Source organism: Rhagoletis pomonella, unplaced genomic scaffold (genome assembly GCF_013731165.1).
Source record: "Rhagoletis pomonella isolate Grant_MI unplaced genomic scaffold, Rhpom_1.0 Rhpom_scaffold_00007, whole genome shotgun sequence".
Classification (NCBI taxonomy): domain Eukaryota; kingdom Metazoa; phylum Arthropoda; class Insecta; order Diptera; family Tephritidae; genus Rhagoletis; species Rhagoletis pomonella.
In genome coordinates, this window is record NW_023458561.1 from 4875528 (window position 1) to 4897791 (window position 22264).

Here is a 22264-nt window from a genome sequence, read left to right on the forward strand (position 1 = left end):
TTTCCAGATTACGTGGTGGAAGAAGGCAGGCTTTACAGGCGAATATCGGCACAGATGGACGATGAAGATGCGACCCCCTGGAAGCTGTACGTGCCGACATCGCAAAGAAACAGAGTTCTTAGGGAAATCCACGATACACCAAGTGCGGGGCATATGGGTATCCGGAAGTCAATTGCGCGAGCGATGACGCGTTACTACTGGCCCGGCATGTTCAGAGACATAAGAAAGTACGTGCGGGAATACCATACATGTCAGATATACAAGCCTAGTCAACAGCAAGCTGCCGGTAAGATGCTCACCCAAATTGCGGAAGAACCTTGGGCGACGGTATGTGCCGATTTTGTGGGACCCCTCCCGAGTTCAAGACACGACAACATGATGGTTATAGTTTTCCTCGACCGATTCTCGAAATGGGTGGAGATTTTAGCAATCCGAAAAGCGACGACTGAAAACCTCATCCGAGCGTTTAGGGATAGAATCTTGGCCCGGTTTGGCGTCTCAAAGGTATTAAAGACTGACAATGGAGCGCGGTTTACCAGTGGACAGGAGTTCGACGTAAGGCACCAGCTAACTGCACCGACGGAGAGGGCAAACCGAAACGTTAAAAGAATGATAGCACAATTCACCGGTAGGGAGCAATGTGATTGGGACGATTTGCTGCCAGAATTTACACTGGCATTAAATACGGGTGTGTGTGAATCCACGGGTTTCAGCCCGGCATACGTGGTCCAAGGCAGAGAGCTGAGATTACCAAACGCCCTCTTTGATGAACAAACATTCGGTACCGGCCAGAGGGTGGTGAATCCAAAGGAAAAGTCGACAAAAATTAAGGAAATATTCGAATCGGTACGGCATAATCAGCAACGAGCAACCACCACACAGGCTCGGCACTACAACCTACGAAGAAGATAATTGCGCCCAGCTGTAGGCGACCTAGTTCTGGTAAAGGAACATCAGCTATCCAAAGCAGTGGATAATTTTGCGGCCAAGCTTGCCCCCAGATATAGTGGGCCTCATCGGGTAATTAACTTCGTGTCTCCGGTGATTGTAGAGTTGGACAAAACGCACAACGGAAAGGCGAGGCGCATGTAAGTGAGCTAAAGATTTACCATGAAGCCAGAACCCCAAACAACAACACCACTTCTGAATACAATTCAACGCCCGACGAAAGAATTAGCATCGGAACAATACCAAAAAGGTTAAAACGGCGAAATGAATAATCCGCCTAAAAAATAAAAAAAATAAATATGAACACAAATAACAACAAAGAAATAAACACGTGAAGTAATAGAGAAATTTATTAAGAAATTGCTAAGTACATGGCCGAAGCAATGAAAAATTGCCAGTGGGAAGGCCACATAAGGCAATTTTCCCTGTATGCGTTGGCAGCACTGCCACGATCCAGACAGCTGCAATAAACAAAGAAACACACACACAATAACATTAAAGAGTGGAAATGTCCTGCAATTTTCGTCGAAAATTAAAGGAAAACTGCGGGATAACGTTTTTCGGGAAAAGCACAGTTCACCGCGCAATGGGAACTAATATTTTATTTATTTATTTATTTTATTTATTTCAATACAACAACCATAGGTTATATTTCAGTATTGAATATTAAATTAAAATGATTACAAAACCAAACAATGTTTTAATCTTAAAGCTAAAAAAATTTATAAATTACAGAGATTACAATTTAAAATCCTACAATATTGAAGTTAAGAACTAAACAAAAAGTGAAAGTAGAAGTTAGAAATTAGAGGTTTGAAATTAGGGATTGAGAATAGAAAATGGGTTAAAAATGGACAATGCATTGAGATTAACATATTAAAACATATGACTAGGGCAAACGGAAAATATGTTCTTTATTCACTCGTTGTATAATTTAAGTAATGTACTCTTGAAGTGCGATGTGACCCTGATGCTCCTGAGTTGAGCAGGTAGCTTGTTCCAAAGGCGAACCGAGTAAACGAAAAATTGACGCTCAGATATCATAGAGTTGTAATTTGTGTGCAAGAGCTGATGTGATCGTGACGATCGAGTAGTTTGAAGGCGGCTTTTAAGGAGTGGGTGTTCTTCCGTGACCATGATTTTATGAAGCAGCGTTAGACACTTAAGTTTCAACAGATTATCGAACGATATAGAGGATATTTTCAGAGCCCACGGAGAAATGTGGTCGTGACGTCTTTTACCATATATATATCGCGCTATGTTATTGTATAGTATATTCAGTTTCTTATTACACGTGCTATCACAGTTTGCATATAGTTCGCAACCATACAGTAGTGTTGGCAGCAAGTAGGATTTGGCTAAAAGCAATCTAGTTTTAACTGGTGTGAAGTATTGCGTAGTCCATAGTGATCTGAGCATACCATACACTTTGCCTATTGTACAGTAGATGTGATTATTCCACGTCAACGTTCTATTAAATGTTACACCTAGGTTTCTGGCTGAATCAACGAAGGGTATCACTGTTCCGTTCAATATCACATTATCGTAATTACAGAGATCTAAGTATTTTTTGTAAATGGCTATGCACTGCGATTTTTTAGGATTTAAAACTAGGCCATTGTTGCTGGCCCATTCATTAACACGGGTTAAGTCGGAGTTTAAATCATGAATACACAAATTTATTGACACTACAGGACAGCTCACATATAGTTGCACATCATCAGCATAAACATGAATGTTGCAGTGCTTCAGTACTTTAGGGAGATCATCAACGTATAATACAAATAATAATGGACCGAGTATGGATCCCTGGGGAACCCCTTTGGACACGGTTAAATAATTGGATTCCTCGTTGCCCACACTTACTGCTTGAGTCCGTCCGAGAAGATAAGAGTTGACCAGGCTCACCGCTGAAGACGAAAAGTGGAATATATTTCTTAATTTTAAACATAGCAGTTGGTGATCGACCGTATCGAAAGCCTTGGAGTGGTCAAGAAGAGTTAGAAGAGTTACGTAATTATTGTCCATATTAACTCTAATATCATCTGAAACAGTTAAAAGCGCAGTGACACAACTTTTATTCGACCTGAAGCCAGATTGGTATGCACTCACAAGCGAGTTTTTGGAAATAAACGAGTTTATCTGTTGGTGCATAATTCGTTCGAGAACTTTGGAGAGAAAGGGCAAAATCGCAATGGGTCTATAATCACCATTTGGTTTCCGAATAGGTATTATTTTGGCCCTTTTCCAACAATCGGGAAAAGTTGCAGTCGTTAGTATTGAATTTAGCACGTAGGTGAGATAGGGAAGGATTTTGGGAAGGATACATTTAACAAACTTGGGATTTAGGCCATCAGGTCCAACAGCGTTCGATTTTATGGATAGTATGGACTGGACAACATCACACTCATTAACACAAGCAAAGCTAAAATCTGACAAGGACTTGGTCGGACTAACACTGTAGCTATCGTAGCATGGTTTACCCGTGGAAGCAATGGATTCTATAAACTTTTCATTTAAATCATTGACACTAATATCATCATCAACCGGATGCGTATTTTTATTTAAATTTCCCAGCCCGATTTCGCGAATTTTTTTCCACGTTTGCTTAGAACCTATTGCTGCGCTGAATATATGTTCATAGTATTTAGCTTTTTGATACTTAATAGCTTTAGTTACCTCGCTTTTCAAAATTTTGTAGCTTCCATAAAGAGCTTCGGTTTTATAGCGTTTCCAACTTTGATATAAACTGTTTCGTTTCTTAATCAATATTTTAATATTTCCATTAAACCATGGACGACTTTTACGTATGTTTGACTTCGTTATAAGTGGAACAAATTTATCAAAAAGGTAGCTAATATGAGTTTGAATAAAATCAATTTGATCATTAGGTGATATCAGACATCGCACGGATGTCCAATTAATTAGGTCAACACTTTTTCCAAGCTCGTCATAATTAATATGTGCAAAGTCACGGTAAGAATAGAAACTGTTCTTGCGTGTAAATTCAAAATCAAAGGTTAGGAAAATAAGATCATGATTTGAGAAACCAGGAAGTGAAAGCTGGTCATACAGAAGCACTTTAGTCTTATCGCTTACAAAGAAAAGATCCAGCAGCGAGCTATTCGTTCGCGTAAAATGTGTGGGCATCGAGCAGTTGACGGAGACAAGTCCCAAATTATTCATAGCAAGCGCAAAATTATCGTCACTTAGTAGATTAGAATTGAAATCACCTGCTATGACAATATTGCTATGCGATAAAGTTAGTTCTTCCAAATAGTCAATAAATTGTGTATAGTTTACGTTTTTGTTTGGCCTGTAAACACATCCTAATAAGATTCTGTCTGATTTTGTTGTTATTTCCAAAAAACAGATATTCAATAGAGCTTAGATTCAAAGACTTGCAATTGAGTTTGCACGATATACCTGATTTGACAAATATGGCAACACCACCACCTCGCTCAATTCTGTCTACCCGAAATAAATTATAGCCGTTGACATACACAACCTCATTATTATGCCAATCAGAGAACCAAGTCTCCGATACACAAATCACATCAACATCAGAGGATTCAAAAAGGTACCTGAATTCGTCAATTTTCCTGGGCAAACTTTGAGCATTGATATGACAAATTTTGAGTCCATGCTTTTGTTTAGATAAAATTCTAATCATATTAAACGTATCACCTATGGAACAGCAGTGCTTATTAAGATGCATGTGTGTAGCAGTTAACATCGCACCTTAAGAGCATTCGGCATATAAGTTTGTAACGCAAGTAAATAAGTAGCATTATAATGTCACATGTTTTAAGAGAAATAGGGTGGAGAGAATAGATTATAAGGTACAGAAAATAACAATAATTAGATAGTGGCAATGTGTGTAAAAACATATGTATGTATGTAGTTCAAAAATTTTATTTGTTGTTTGCTGCAATTGAACTTAAATTCTCGATGCTGGAGACTCTCACTGCATTGCTCTGCGCTCGAACTCGAACATATACGTGGCCACGAATAGAGAAAACAGATGAAAGCCGTTTTTGCTTTTTAAGCTCAATGCCAAACTGCATGACTTCGCGATTATGCTTGGTAAGACATTCATGCAGGTAAATTTTCTCATCTGCACTATGCCCAATATCGCGAAGAGAAAGGGGCCTTCTCTTTGATTTGCAGCGACGCGAAACAGCAGCGAAAAGCAAAGAGCGATCGTTTGCTGAGCCTAATTTCACTATGACAGGCGCAGCCGGTCCGCGGCTCGCAGGATACCAAAATACGGTTCTTAACGAAAATGGGCGCACGCGAAGATTTTGTCCGCGAAAACTACATCGCGGAGAGTAGTACAGGCGGTTACCTGCGAGTACGTCTAAAGCGATTAACGCAGGAAGAGATCCAGCGGCATACGATGGATATGCGGACAGCGGCGGTGCAGGAAGAGTGGCCTAGCGAGTGCGACGGCGAGTGTGACAGCGAGGGTGCCAGCACCAGCACCGAACTATTCGAGACCAACCACAGTGACAGCGAGAACGACTTCAGCAACTACGACGAGGACGAGGCGGCAGTGGTAAGGGCCTTGACGCCCATAACTATATCCTCAGAGAGCGAGTCCGAGGAGGAAGAGTGTCCATGGCGGCGCGGCGAATTATCGATAAGCCAAGAAGACGTTTAGGTGCGTGGCCAAGGGTTCACCGATTATATGCGGCGCATCGAAATGCGGATGCGTATTTTTAATGACAACGTGTCGACGGCAGAGGAACCCCGGCAGCCACCCACGAAGCTCCGCATTTGCGACGGGGCAGAAATAAAATGCGCGCCTTGTGACCGCAGCGACGCGCTAAGCTTGACGGCCAGTGGAGGCTTAAGGGATAGTGGAGGAAATATCGTACTGGCTTTAGGACGCAACAACCACAACGCCGGGTGCATGGGAGAACCGATCCGGAGTTGACCCTTTGCCAGCGGCCTTAGTCGATGATATTGAGGCGCATTTGCAGCAGCCACAGCAGCGGAGAGGACGGCGGTCTTTGCGGCGCGACATCGATGGCAACAGCTACAGTGTGAGAATCTCGCGCACGGGCACGGTGACAGTAAGTCTCATTGCGGCAAGTAAGGGGAGAGTGTGAGGACCCAAATCCAGGGGCTTTGGAGTCCCCACAACATTATTTATTTTTATGAAATATTATTATATTGAGTTAATTAAAGTATATAAAATGAATTGTTTAAATTGAATTGTATCACATTTGAATTGAATTAAATTGCATTGAATTTACATATACTTGTTGAATTGTACAACACTAAATTCAGTATTCAATTGTTGCTATTTGAAGTTTGTTAATTTCTTAACATTAGTAGTTAAGCATTGTTATTGTGGAATAACAGTCTGCCTGCGCGCAGAAGGGTATAGAAACGAGGAAATATTTTGTAAAGTTAAGCAGTCGCAAGTAGGCAGGCATACTAGTCGGTGGGCATACATTACCGGCAACCGAAGCGCACCTGGGAGTTTCCACCTCATTTCGTTAAGTCCTATATTCGGCGGAGGTTACCTCTCCCGCCGACGGGTAAGGTTAGTGGAGGGATATTCACTCCCACTACCTTTAGGCGTTCTTGGTAGGAATTCTTAATTAACCATTTAATAATAAAGAGTAAATGGATTGAAATTGAAGATCTATTATTTTGAGGGAGAGAAGTAGAAATTCCAATTTCAGGAACCCTGGACGGACTTAGCCTACCCCGGCACAACAAAAGCTCGTCACAAAATAAACAAAATAAAGTGTTCTAGTGTTTGACACGTCCTCTCGGGTTGATTAAAGAATAAATGTGGCAGTATTAATTAGAAAATTTGATAAATATCCTTTGAGATTTTTATCCTTTAGTATCTTTATATATATTAATACGATTTTAATGAAAGTAAGATGCTTCAAAACTCATTCAAAATTAAAAATCTTGAAGGATAATATTTTTAAAGGACGTTTTTGACATGTTCCAGAAGGATAATTGAAAACAAAAGTTATAGTTAATCTTGTCGAATCTTCTTTCAATTGATACCCATATCTCTATATTTTGTGTATACTTTATTATTATAATTTATGGTCCTTTGGAAAAAATCCTGACTACCAGGTAAAAACCCAAAAACGCAGATTTACTAAATATTATGTCCTAGTACTGTAGGAAGTATAGTAATACCGTCTTATAAAGAAGTCAAATGAGTAAATTAACAAAACACGTGAACTGCAACAAGCTTATTCTGAAAACTTTGACTGCAGGTCGGCACGGGTTGTGGTTAGAATTGCATACAATTTTATTCGGATATTTTTTAAGATAACACCAATGGATATGCGTAAAAAAAACAATGTGGGTTTTTTGGGACAGTCTAATATACATAGTAATTTAGCCTCATTTATCAAAAATTCAATTAACGCACATGGCTTGGATGCATTTACCCGCGATGTGCACACTGCAAGCATCAACACAAAATGAGGTTGTTGTTTTTGTTTCCAATGCGATGCTCGCAAACCACGATCCAAACGACGAGCATGCTCGCTGAAAAACAAAATTTTTTGATTTTTTGCGAGCATGCTCGTGAACCGCCCTACAAACGACGAACATGCGCGGAAATGTTCGTCTTGTGTAGCCAGTGTAAAACACATTGAGGACAGATTACAGAGAGCCGAAGAGGAATGTGTGAAAGAGCAACAATTACGCCTTCAAGTTAGAAATGCCGTTTTTAAATCGATTAAATCGAAGATCGATCAATCGAGCCCTTCCGATTCAATTTTTTTAGTTCCGATTCGATCCGTGGATCGATTCAAAAAATTCGATAATCGACATTAGATTTTTCCTCAATTGATGCATATTGAATTACGGTTTGCCCCAGAAAATCTATAATAATTTAAAGCAATTGGAGTTTCGGGCTGGTACAAAAAAACTACCATGAGATGGCAAAGGCCTAAGAATTCAATGACCTTTCTACTCCGACTATAGGGCTCCACAGGGAAGCCTCTTGAAAATAACAATATACAAAACTATGATTAATACTACAACAAAAACTCCAAAAATTTTAGTTCCAAACTTTATGCAGATTTTCATAAAAAATTTTCAAAGAGTAATTTTTGATGTTTTTTCTTTTAAGTGTAATTAAGAAGTGAAATATAGAGTCAGTGAACACAAAAAAAAAATTAAAAAGCGTCCGCATTGGAAAAAAATATATGTACGTGGGCTCCATTACACTTCTTAAATAGTGTTTAATTTTGACGTAAAACGTGCATTTTGTTTCATTTGTGATAAAAAAAAAAACAAACAAATATTCGAAAAAATTTTACAATTTTCTTAAATAGCAGAGTTAATATCCACGCTTTGTAACCTGAGAACATTTTTCTCACAAGTGCAACAGAAACAAGTAAGAAAGTCTAAGTTCGGGCGGAGCCGAACATTAAATACCCGGCGCAAGTATTAAATATATGTTTTCCACCTTTCCGAAAGCTACAGCTACATGATAAGCCGGCGTGTATAAATTTTAAGTAAACTAGCGTCCTTAAATTTCAAAATATTGAAATTTCAAGCATTTCTGAAATTTACCGTTATATGAAAAGCGGCCGTAATTTTAGTCCGATTTCAACAATTTTCAATGGTTTACTTTAATGTGGCAAGCACAATAACCATACCGAGTTTCGTACAAATTGCTAGAACGGTTAGCGAGATACATATACGTGATCATAAGTGGGCGGTGCCACGCCCATTTTCCAAAATTTTATCATAAACGTACTTCCTGGCAAAGAATTGTTGCAACCATCATTTTGAATAAATTAGCTTTAATATTTACTGATTTATCGAAGATTTCGTATTTCTCGAAATTACCGTTATATGGGATGTGGGCGTGGTTATTGTCCGATTTTAAAAATTTTCGGCCATTTGGTATGCTGTACCAGGGCCAACAACTGTGCCAAGTTTGGAATAAATTGAAGCAGCGGTTACCAAGATATACACATGTAACCATAAGTGGGCGTGGCTACGCCCATTTTCAAAAAAATTTTAATATTCTTATTTTTCGTCTAAAATTTATTATAAATATCAATTTTGAGTGAATTATCTTCAGTAGTTACTAAAATATCGCAGTTTTTGTATTTCTGAAAATTACCTTTATATGGGAGGTAGGCGTGGTTATTGTCCGATTTTGCCCATTTTCAGTACCATCCGTCCTACACCCGAAAGAAGTACACGTACTAAGTTTCGTTAAGATATCTTAATTTTTACTCGAGTTATCGTGTGCACAGACGGACGGACGGACAGACAGTCACCGCTTAATCGATTTCTCTTTTCATTCTGATCATTCATGTATACATTTGTCTATATCTATGTCGATTCGTTTTGCCTGTTACAAACAACCGTTATGTGAACAAAGTTATAATACCCTTGTGCACAAGTGCGCTCGGGTATAAAAAGACGAATGAAGATATATTCAATAAATTTGATTAGTTCCGACCCTGTTGTATCAAGTATGAGAAAACTTACCCAAAAAGAAAGAAGCACAACAGTTGTTAATTATCATATTAAAAATTAATTATAAAATTAAAAATTGATGATGTGGGTGATGTGGACGATGAAAATAGTAATGAAGATAATGATGAGGATAATTATTATAATGATAGAAGTGATATTTAACTTGAAACTAATAATGATTAGGATTTTAACAAATTACAATTAATAATAAAAATTATTTATGGGAGTAACAACTAAATTTTAACTTTTCTCGATCTTTGGTAACGCCATAAAAACCTACATAAAAAAAAAACATTCCCACTAAACAATTTTGGTATTTGTGTTTTTTTTACTTCGTTTGGTTCTAGTTATACAAATACATCAAAATATTTACGCCAGAAATAACTAGAACCGCGTCCGCGGACACTGTACGGTATGCAGAAGCAATGCGTAGTGCCCCTTTGCGCTGAACCGAAGGCATTTGAATCCGGTATTTTTTGACTTTCAATACGTCGGCACATATTTCTGCCCCGTACATGAGCACCGACTGGACTGCTGTCATCAGAAGTTTCCTGCGGCGGTTTCATCAGCCTGCTTATAGCCAGCGTGCTCTGCGCAGCTTTTTCACATATTCCATGGATGTGTTCCCAGAATGTGAGTTTGCTGTCAAGCTTCATCTCTAAATATTTTGTAGACCTAGAAGTTGTCACGAGGTGAGCTCCGACCATAATGTTTATAATTGTTGGGATACGTTTTCTGGTGAGGAGCACGATCTCTGTTTTGGCTGTAGCCAATTGCAGACCGTGATCGCTCATCCACCCACTGACGTTGCGCATGACCTGGTTTAGCTTGAGCTGTGCTATCTGGACGTTTCTTGCTGTTATGACGGCGGCCTAGTCATCCGCGAAGGCGACCTTGTGTTGTGTCGTACAAAAGCCAACGGTTTCTGAGGTTGTCCCGGATCATATCTAGCAAGTATGTTGGAACCTTGAATGACCGTTCCAAGGCCTCCAGTATGTCGTCCCATCTTGCCGAATTGAAGGCGTTCTTGACGTCCAGTGTGATTAGCAACACTATTGGCCGCGCCTGGTGGCAGGCTTCTTCGGCCTTATGTACCTCCTCGACTACTTCGCCAATCACTCCTATATTTGAGTGTCTCTTCCTGAAGCCATGTTGTCGGGGCGGAAGGTCAAGTGTATTTGGAGCAGACTCTCCATTATCTAGCCTGCTGTGTCTAGCATGCAGAGTGGCCGGAAAGATGAAGGAGAGTTTGGGTCCTCTTTGCACTTGGGTATTAGCGCCAGCCTCGCCTTCTTCCATTGGCTTGGGAAGACCCGGGCCCTAATGCCGCTGTTGTACATGTTAAGCAGGAGATCAGGACTCGTTTTCGCTGACCTGATTATCAATCTTAAAAAATACTTAGAATTTTTCACAATATATGGAAAAATTTGTATTTTAAGCTTTTTGCGTTAATTTTTTTTTTAAATGTGGGTTATACTACAACAAAAAAACATGAAAATATAGTCTTTAAGCTTTGCGCAAAACTACGGAAAACTCAATAAAGTTTCTTGCAAATTTTAAGCTTTTAATTAATAAGATTTTTAAACATTTTTCTCATTATCCAGCTTTGTAGCCCATACAATTTTATTTTAATAAAGTGCAAATTTGAAGTAGGTTTGACTTACCGTTGATTTTAAGCAAATTTTTTTTACTCAGTCTCTTCCATACAAAAAAAAATCTAAAAAATGTTAATCACCTTCAACAAAAGAAAATTCTTATTAAATTATGTTGTATTTACAACTTACTTTATAAAAAATAGTTACGTATAATATAAATGCCGCGATATGAATACCCTAATTACCGCAGGCAAATGAAAGGACTCAAGTATTAAGAAAAATTACTCTAGATAGAGTAAAACGTGTTTATTTTCTCGCCGTCGTAATCCAAATGAAAGAGTCAAACTTAAGCGATATAGCAAATACATAAAGGGCCGCTAAGAAGGAACTGATGAGAACATTAATATAAGTTCGCTCTTTGCAATGTTCTGCTGCTTTATAAATATGCTTGTCAATATAATGATAATACATAGTTTGCATGTGCAATAAAATGTTAAACTAAAAACTTTTAAATATTTCCTTCATACAAATTTAAGTGTATTTAATCTAAGAATATTTTGGTTACATATAATACGGGAACATTCTCCCCACCAAGAACAACTGTTCTTAATCCGGATAGACATAAGAGGAAGGACGGCCTATAGTGTTTTAGTCGAGCTTTTACTCCGCTATGCTCCGACTCACAGTGCCTTCAGCCTCAGGCTCCATCACTTCGCTCCTTAGTCTAATAAGCTGAGGATCATGGTGTTTAAAACTATCCATTGGTTCATCTAAGGGTAAAAAATAAATTTTAGAAATAGTTAGTTAGTTAGTTAGTTAATTTGCTGGGTGTAATAGAAACAGAGACACCGCGACCTAAAAGATCTTTTGTATCTCTATAAAGGAGTCCCTAACCCAATGTGGCCAAGATACCTTCGGCTTCCCTTATGAATCCTAAAAGGTCCTTGGTAGACGAATTCCTTATAACAAAGGGTTCGACCAACGAAGATTTAAAATAAATTAGTCTCTGTCTGGCCAAAGCCGGACAGTCACAGAGAATATGCTCCGAAGTTTCATCGGCCTCGAGGCAGAGCCGGCATTCCGGCTCTGTGATCGCCCCTATTCGGTGTAAGTGGAACCGCAATTGGTTGTGACCAGTCAGATACCCAGAAAGTAACCTGATGTCAATTCTCTTTTGTAGGACGATGTCGTTCCTGTTAAAGGGGTAGCCGAATAGCCTGGCCTGTCTAAGGCCCCCCACCGCTCCCCAGTACTTACTGCGTTCTGAGTGTACCCACTCAGTGATTATGGCTCTCGAAGAGGACCAACTGAGACCAAAGAATGGTTCAGGTCCCGAAAAGGCAGTAGAAATAGTTAGTAGTATAGTTAGTAGCAGTTTAGAAATAGTTCTTTTTATAGTTTTTTGTTTAGTATAAATTGAAACTACGCGCACTCGTCCATCCTTTCCAGGATGCACTTCCTGAATACGCCCAAGGCACCACTTGCCAGGCCCACACCGTTCGTCTGCTACAAGAACTAGGTCGTCAATTTTTGCATCGACTTGGCGATGAAGCCACTTAGGACAAGCTTGCAAACGATTGAGGTACTCGTTGTACCAGCGTTTCCAAAAATGCTGCTTGGTTTTTTCAATTGCTTTCCATCGGCATATTCGATTGATGTTAACCTCCAGAAGGGTTTCTTCTTGCACACAGCTGATGGGTTCGCCTATCAAGAAATGTCCGGGGGTCAATGCGCTGACATCTCGTGGGTCTGTTAAAATGCAAAGTGGCCTAGAGTTTAGGCATCCCTCAATCTGAGAAAGCAAAGTGGTTAATTCTTCGAAACTTAAAGTTCGGTCATGCATAACGCATTTATATGGTGCTTCATGGACTGCTTCCCACAGACCACCAAAATTAGGGGAAGCAGGTGGGATAAAGTGCCAATCAGTTCCAGAACTTGAAAGACTTTCATGTAAATCCTTTGGCATTGAAAGTCGACTTCGGTATAGCAAGGCTTTTAATTCCTTTGATGCACCTACAAAATTTGTGCCGCAGTCGGAATACAAATCAGTACATGCCCCTCGTCTGGCAACAAAGCGGCGGAAGGCTGCTAAGAAAGAGTTTGTTTTTAAATCCGACACTGCTTCTAGGTGTATGGCCTTGGTGCTCATTCATACAAAGAGACAGACATAGCCTTTTGTGATGACAGCGCTTCTTAATGTTGAGTTTTTTATGGGTATAGGTCCAGCCTAATCAACACCACTATGTTTGAAAGGCCTTTTTAAATTTAGGCGAACAGAGGGGAGATCACCCATCACTTGTTGGGCTGCTTTGGCAGCATAACGGAAACAACTTATACACCGGCTTATAATAGTTTTAGCTAGGCGGACTCCAGACAAAATCCAAACTTCGCGACTGACATAAGACACAGTTAAAGTGATTCCTCTATGTAAAGTACGCTCATGTGCGTCTAAAATTATAAGCTTAGATAAAGGATTCCATTTGGTTAGAACCGCTGGAAATTTTGTGTCAGACGGTAAATTAGAATTTGGAGCCGCCCACCAGCGCGCAGGATACCCTTCTCATCAATGAAAGGTGATAGTTTAAGTAAAGGTTTTTCTTTCGCTTCTTTTCGACTGATCAAGGCAGAAATGCTGTGGGTGGAGTCAATTTGCTGAGTCAATTTTATGAGACAAATCTTGGTTTCACGAATTTCTCTGGCAGTCAAAATTCCAATATGGCGCATCCCTATGCTACGCTTACAATTCTCAAAGAATCGAAAACACCACGTAAATAGCGATATCGTCACTTCTATTGTAGCGCCATAATTTTTGCTGGTATTTCCGCTGGGCGGGATTGACCTCAATTTGGCGAAACATCTTTTCAATGTCCGCAGTGAAGGCATACCGATGCTTTCGCCAACGTAACAAAATTTGAAACAAATTATTTTGAAAAATAGGCCCGGAGAATAATTTTTCATTTAGTGATGTCGTATCTTTTGACTTACTACTGCCGTCAAAAACAACTCTTAATTTAGTGGTGGAGCTACTCTCACGCACAACGCCATGGTGGGGCAGAAAATAAGAATTGGGCTGAATATCTGCTGGGTATATGCCTACTCTAGTCATGTGCTGCAAACTTTCATATTCTTGCATGAATGCAGTGTATTGCTGGTGGTACAAGGGGCGTCTAATAAATGCTTGTTTTAATTGCTTAAGACGTTTGAAGGCATTGAAACGATTAGTTTTCATTGTTGGCGTAGTGCCAGAATTTAGCATTGACATAAATGGTAGATCCACTATGTACCGTCCAGACTCACTACGTTGTGTGGTGGTCAAAAAAAAGTTGTCGCATGTTTCGTCTTCCGCAGTCAGATCCCTTTTCTGAGGTAGCTCTTCCTGCTCCCAAAAGGACCGTAACAGGGTTTCCAAATTTATGTTATTTACTGTGACTCTGTGAACTAAATTCGTAGTTGGCCCAGAGATAACCCAGCCAAAAACAGTCCTTTGAAAAAACAAATTTTCATGTAAAAATGATTTTCCTGGAACGACAATTTGACTGAAGTTATCTGCTCCACGAATGAGGTCAATTTTGTCATGCTTGTCGAAAGCGGGATCGGCAAATGTATCAACTTGTAAATTTCCAAGATTTCTTAAAACGCTAGTTGCCTTTGGCTTGTAAGATGATAAGCGCTGCAGAGCGAGCGCGTTACACGTAAGTACATACTTATTTTGTACTGACCAAAGATCGATTGAAACTGCACTGCGGCAGAAGTTATGGCTGTTACATACGCCGGTAATTTCACAGTAGGTTTTACGCTTAGCTAGGTTAAGTATTTGAGACGCGTGCTCGGTAATAAGGGTCGCTTCCGAGCCCTGGTCAAGGAGTGCTCTGAGCTCAATCTCTGTAGTGGGTGATTTGACGAGAAGTCGTATGGTGTACAACAGAACGTTGGGAAACACAGCCGCGTTGTTGGCAGAGGCTGTTAGAGATAACGTAGAGCTCTTAGTACAAGCATTAGCAGAGCTTACTCGACCACTACCCTGGGATGTATTATCATGGTCTGTATGTATAACAGTATGATGAGCCCTTTTACAAATATTACATTTATAAGTCGACTTGCATTCACGTGAGTGATGGCCACTCACAAGGCAATTGTAGCAAATAAGTTTAGATGTTAAGAAATCAGCTTTATTCTTATAAGGTAGTGCTAGAAACTTGAAACATTTTGATAATGAATGTGGCTTCTCGAAAAACGAGCAGCTATCTTGCTGAGAAGCATGATTAGCCTTAAAATTTTGTCGTTTAGCTTTAGATGGATGAAAGTTTGTTCTTTTACCCTTGTCATTGTCCCCTGTACAGCCATGAAGAGATTCAAGCTCTGCAAGAAACAGCTCTGCAAGTTTTTGCGCATCCGTCGAAGATTTTAATGAACTCTGCCATTTTCTACGAGTTTCCATGTCAAGTTTTTGTGATACTAAATAGATCAAGATAGGATCCCAATTTGTTGTATCGATATCAATGTTCTTTAAAGAAGCTAGACATTCTTCGGAGGTGTCGAGTATAAGTTTGATGCTTTTGACACTTCCGTCCGGATCTGGCATGGAACAGATATTTTTATTTAGATTATCAACAATCCAACGCTTGTTGTTATACCTTTTCTCAAGTATTTGCCAGGCAGAATCGTAATTAGACTCAGTAATTGCCATGGCTTTAATTAAATTGGCGGCTTCGCCGGACAAAGGTCCTTTCAAATAGTGAAATTTTTGTATTTTTGAAAGTAAAGGTACGTCATGTACTAATGACTTGTATACATCCTTAAAATCCAATCCATATAGTCACCTGAGAACTTAGGTAATGAGATTTTAGGCAATTTCGCCTCAACTTTCTCCGAACGGCTGTGAGATGCCACAAATGTACTTGCATGTAACTCCGATCCAGTCACGGGAATACCTTGCAAATCATCTAAAACTTTACCCTTAAAGGTAAAAAATAGGTCATCGAATTGATCTAAGCACCCTTCCGAAAGATAGGGTACATCTAAAGAAATAAGGGAATTCTCGGACACGAAATCTAAAATTTCTTCATGTCTTTCGTAAAAGCGCTTTTGCTGATTTTCCAGCCCTTGTAACACGGATTTTAGGAATCCACATGTTTTCTCCATTGGAGGTTTCGCTTTGTAACGATCACACATGTCAGAAAGACGCTTTAAATAGTCACGCTGGCGATCTATAAGCCTGTTATAGAAAAAATTATAATTTGGAAAATAGACCTTAATATATAGTAACTTAACCTTTGAAGGCAGCAACACGTGTTACAAAGCACGTTGATGTTCACGTTCAATGCGTTTTTCCAGTCTAAAATAGTAGTGGGACCGCCGTGGTCCCGGGTTTCGGCACCAAAAAATGTTGTATTTACAACTTACTTTATAAAAAATAGTTACGTATAATATAAATGCCGCGATATGAATACCCTAATTACCGGATGCAAATGAAAAAATTAGAATACAACTTCTTTCATATCTTGTGAAAAATTATTTGTGCCAATACTTTTTTCCGGCGGTTTATGTGTGTACATCCGTGTTGCCGCGAATAATTTTTAGTGATAGCCACATTCTTTTAAAAAAAGGTCTAAAAAGAGCTAAAAAATATCGTTGTGGCTAAAAATGGTAGCTAAAATTTTTTACTTACATATACATATGTAAGTATACACGCGAACGTTTTCAATAAGTAATGGTATAGAAAAACAATGAACTCTGGAAAAAAGCAAATATTTTATCCAACCAAAAACCTTTTTGTATAAAAGGGGAAATATACGACACCAGGTTGCTGGCTCCATCAAGTGATTGTAACGTCAGGCCCGAAACATATAACTTACCAGCGTGCTGGTACAATATTTATTTCTTTACAAATGAGGTCGAGGAATGATCGAAATGATTAGAGCCGAAATTTCATAATTTTTCTACCGTTTTGTTAAAAGATTGTTTTTTTTTTATTCACAGCTGTAATATCGTGAACTTAATCTTCCACAAACACGGCTTTGACTCATATTGTGCAAGAAATTTCCATCAAAATACTTTTTACTTAGAAAATTGAGCTAATTTCACCACTCCCGACACCAGCATGCTGGTACAATCACACCCAAGAACATACAGGGTCAATCGAATTGATGGGCCATTTAACAAATTAAGCATATTATCTATTTTAAACTGTAGTTAAATCGTTAATAGATAAGTTAAGAGCCTTAACACTTTTACAGTATGTATGTATAAAAACGTAAGGAACATACAATACATATAGATACATACATATGTGTATATATCAGTCTTTCTTAGTTTAAAAATTCATCTCATACATAAATGAAAAAAATGGATCAAATTAAGCATATACAACTTTTTCGTGCCAAGTATAAGTAAATTCTCCAAAGGGCTAAAAAAGGGCTAGGGGCAATTTTAAATTTATGTGGCCAAAAAAAGTATGCGGTAGCTAAATCTAGCCACCAAAGGGCTAAAACGACAACACTGGTGTGCATGTGTGCCCATTTCAGAGCGGTATTGTTCCCGTTCATCTAAAACTTGGAGCAAGAATAAGTTTATAGTAAATACATAAGTTGCCATGACAATTTGTATTAACTCACCAGAAAAAAAGCTATCCAAACTGTGTAGGTCTTCCTCTTCGATGTCTTCATCATCATAAAAATGAGCATCTTCTTCAATTTCTTCATTATCAGAGGCTTCTAAGGAATTTGATTGACAATGCGCTATAACATTGCTTCCATTATTGACAATTTTTGATGGCGATGTAACTGATCGCTCAATTATTATGGAATGCTTTGACGTATCTGAAAAAAATTAAATATATAATATATCGAAAAGAAATAACCAAGCAATGTGCAAGACCTTCTAATACCATATTTACACCTTAGCGGAGTTGAAGAAAAATCTGACAGAGGAAGTATGAACAGAAACTATAGTTATACTATAGTAAGAAAAGGGAAGCAAATCTGCGCCGAATTGCCGATTCAGTAAAAGAAAATTTGCGCACAGATGAATGTTTCGAATTTAATTTTCTTTTGTGGCGTATGTTTTTACTTTAGCGTGAGTGGCGAGAATCTAGATATTTACACTTATTATATTTATTTTACACCTTTTTAAGCGGTGGTTAGCAATAAATACGCATTATTTTCGTTGTAAAAATTTCGATTTATGGCCCATTCCCAGCGTTGATGACAGTCAACTCTGCGCAGGTGTAAATATGGTTTAACACTACTAAATACATACAAGTATATGTATATGGTTCTAACAGGGATAGATAATAATAGAGATAGATAATAATCGTTTACATATGGGTATTTCAATGCGCCCTTTAATTTTTTTTACCCTTGTGTAGCACATAACTAGCTCTATATTTAACCGAAAAATTAAACAAATCAAGCTGCATGGTTCTTAAACATGATGAAATAAATATAAGGTGATGTCACTTACATAACCTCACTTTTTCTGCATGCCAATTGCGGCCATGCATTTTGGGGTAGTAGAAATAGGGCGAAAAAATTAGGCTTATTTTTACTACTTTTTGGGTACTATTTCCAATACATACATATATCAGTAGACCCCACACCAGTTAAATGAAGCTTGCATCAATAAAATATTTTTTCTGTAAACCAGTGTAATTACAGTTTAATTTTTTCGCTCAAAAAAAATTATTCGTACTTAATTTTTATTTTTTCGATCAAATACTTGTATTGATTTTAATAATTATTATTCAGTTATATTTTTCTACCTTAAAATTATTATTTGTAAAACTTTAAGGCCACACGGTCGTACCACACACATATGATGATTGTTAATACTCAAAAAATAAGGACTATTTTCCGTCTTTCATTTATTCATATTAAAACAAATTAAATTATACCGCTCTCTTTATTTAATTATTCTTAAATTCTACTAAAAATGACATATTAGCCCGTATGGAATTTTATTTGTATTTATTTTTTCCTTAAGTTCTGAAGTACATGTATATGCGTACTTAGTTTTTAAATATCTTCACTTTAAAGGGAATTTTATTACGACCTTTATTTTCGTTAACATTTGAATTTCTGAATTCTATCAGTTATATTATAAAATCATTATGCGTTTAAATTGTTAGACCAAAGTGCATTATCGTAGCCATCTGAGGCACTGCTCCAATAATCTGCTGGATATATATAGTATATATTTTATCAAAAATTTACTTACAAAATCGCAATTATTGGAAATTATCGCTCAAATTTTCCAATGAAAAGCAAAAGCGAAACAAAGAAACAGTTACTACGTTTATACGTAAGCTATTTGCAAATAAAAATAAATTGCAAATACCTAACTCACTGTTTATTCGATGGGGAAAAATTCTTTTTTAATATTGCCTGATTATAAAAAGGCAATAACATGACCATCGAAAAAAAAAAGTTGAAAATGGCAACGTCTTGATTATTAAAAGGCAATAAGATGACTATCGAAAATAAACCTAAGAATGGCGGCGTCTTGCGTTTATTTGCAAATAATACCACTAATCAATACTTATTTGCGTGATTTAGTTATTTACAAATAAAAAATTTACTTAGCGTTTATACGGTAAAGTTTACCATTTTGAAAATTGTTATTTGCAAATAATACGTGCGTAGAAACGTAGTAAGTGATACCCAAGAATGATAGAATACAAGATTGCGCCAATGAGAGAGGATTTTTGAGCGTAATTTTTGCGTGACGTCATCTTGGTGCAATTGCGAGAGAGAAATGCCAAAACGCATATAAAAATATGTCAACAATGCAGAAAATGTGTTAATTTTAGTATTACATGGCCCAATTTTGCAGGAGTCAATAAGTATACAAAGATTGATTAATTAGGAACACGTAGCAATAATTTTGGACATGTAGCCCTTTAGATAAGTACGATTTTTAGCACATGAAAAAATGGATGTATTAACAGTGTTTGCAATTTCAAGTAGACCAAAAGGAAGGTGTGTAGCAAAGTGAATTTTTGGACTTGCCATTTTAAAAAGCCATGCAGAGTGCATATTTATATTTGTGGACGGTAGCCAACCACCATAAACTCCACAGCTGTTGACTCCACAGCTTTTATTTGATTACTTTTGTACCATTTCCGAGAGGATGCACGAGTGTGGCTTTTTTGGAAGCAAATATTCTATGTCAGTAAAACATAATTTAAGCTAAACTTTTAAATGTATAATATTTTGGGCACTGTTTTGTATTAGGTACGTAACAGCGCGGTAAGATGCCGCTTGAATTAGCGCCTGGCGACCTTATCCACTGGTGCATTACCTCTTACCAGCACTAAAAGAATCAAGTACTAACAAAAATAAGTAGGTAGTGAATCTATTCATGTATCTATTTACTGTAGAAACTGCTTTTGTATATATGCCATTGCCAGCAAACTAAACCAGCAACTACAATTCACCAAGAAAAGGCCAACATAGTTCCATATAGAAGCTCATAGCTCACACACATAGCACAAAGCTCGATTTGGTTTTTATTGCATGTCCTCGCCGGCAGAATTGCTTCCACTTTTTCGCCAGGTTTGCGTCCGTAGGAAACGAAAAAAAACTTATATCGCATGCTTTCCTTTTGTTTTCACTATTACACTTTGCCACTGCTCACTTCATTTTGCTTTTTAATGTCTCAATAATTGTTTAAAACCGCGCAGAAATATTAACGCACAAATATTAAAATTGTTATTTGGTTTTTTCGTATGCTCACATTCAACAATTGCACCAAGATGACGTCACGCACACAGCTCATTCTGTCAAAATCACAAAAAGCGGATTAGCGGTACCGCGATTGGCGCAATCTCTATTTCTCTCAATAGTGAGTGATACCTACGCATAATTTTTTCACAAAATTGTCGGCTCCATTTTGCCCAGAAATGAAATTGGAATGAATAGAGTAGGGCATTACTGTAACGCTGGTATGCCGAAATTGCCAAAATTACAACAACCACCCCTTAAGTGACAACACCTTATTATTATTTCACCACGATTCTTAAATATGTATACGCAATTAAAAAGAGTAACGTTACGTGACAAAAAACTTTCTTTTCTTACGAAGTCGCGAAAACTCTGCGAATTGTTGATAGCTCTTTTCATGAAAGTTGTTTAATATGATTTAGAATAATTCTAGTTGTTTTTAGAGTTTTTTGAATTAATGCAACTTGTTTCAACTTTCTTTTACAAAACCAATTGTGAAACGTTACGTGACGTGGCGTCACGTGACATAAATTTCCATAGTGAATTTCTAACGCAAATAATGCATTTTATGTCGAATATACCCTATATATTGAGATTCAGGGTAAATTTGTTGGAAATATATGATTTATTATGTTTCAACTAACTACATACGCCAAATTCAAACCAAATTGGACCATAAACACGTGGTTTCAAAATAGCTCCACCTTGCCGACACCTAGCAAGACCATTTTACGCAAACATGTTTCAGCTTAAATAATACGGTTGCCAGATGTACTGATTTTATCAGTACAGTACTGATTTTTCAACTCTTGTACTGATTTTATTTATTTCTTCAATCAGTACGCTAATGCCCTGATTTTTCAAGATTTGTACTGATTTGTACTGAATTTTCTATTCAAACAAAATACTTTAGTATTTTCTTAAGGTTTTTACATAACGTTGGAACTTCCTTAAACTGTACTGTAAAAAATAAGAAGAAAATAATTTAATTATAGTTGACATGTTTTAGATGATGTTTGACATGCCCAAGAAATTAATACAACAAAAAGATCAATCGTTTTATGGGCATATCGCCAGGTGGTTATGTAAATTATTTAAAAATAAGGCTTACATTTTTCTCAAGCGTTTTTAATTATCTCGAAAATAACTTTCAGTTTAATAACAATAAATTTAAATATTCGAATGCCTTTGCCTATAACTTACAACTCCTTTTTCTCAATTTACTGACTCTGTAAAAGAGTTTTGCATACCAGGCATAGAGTAAGATACTCTTTTTAGCGAATTCTTAGTCTTTCCCAGTTTTTGCGTAGTTGAAAAATTATTTAAGCCTTGAGGAAATATAGATGAACTCTTTAAAAAGTGGTACTTTTTTACAGTATGAGAGGATCTTAAGAATAAAGTTTGTTTCCTGGCGCAAAGAGAGAAACCGGCTTCTAATTAAAATTTTTGAAAGTCAACTTCAAACTAAAAGTAATTTTAAAATTAAATGTATAGAATTCTTTGCCGCTGTCGGCC

The 22264-nt window shown here is 37.6% G+C and overlaps 1 protein-coding gene across 1 annotated transcript in view; it reads right to left on the bottom strand.

Annotated features, from left to right (window-relative positions):
- The window catches only part of LOC118742263 (zinc finger protein 423 homolog), a gene marked incomplete in the record, with an annotated part of 513159 nt that extends 495322 nt beyond the window's left edge, over nucleotides 1-17837 (bottom strand). Inside the window, 1 exon segment of the mRNA XM_036474205.1 lies at nucleotides 17645-17837.
- Between the last annotated feature and the right edge of the window lie 4427 nt (nucleotides 17838-22264).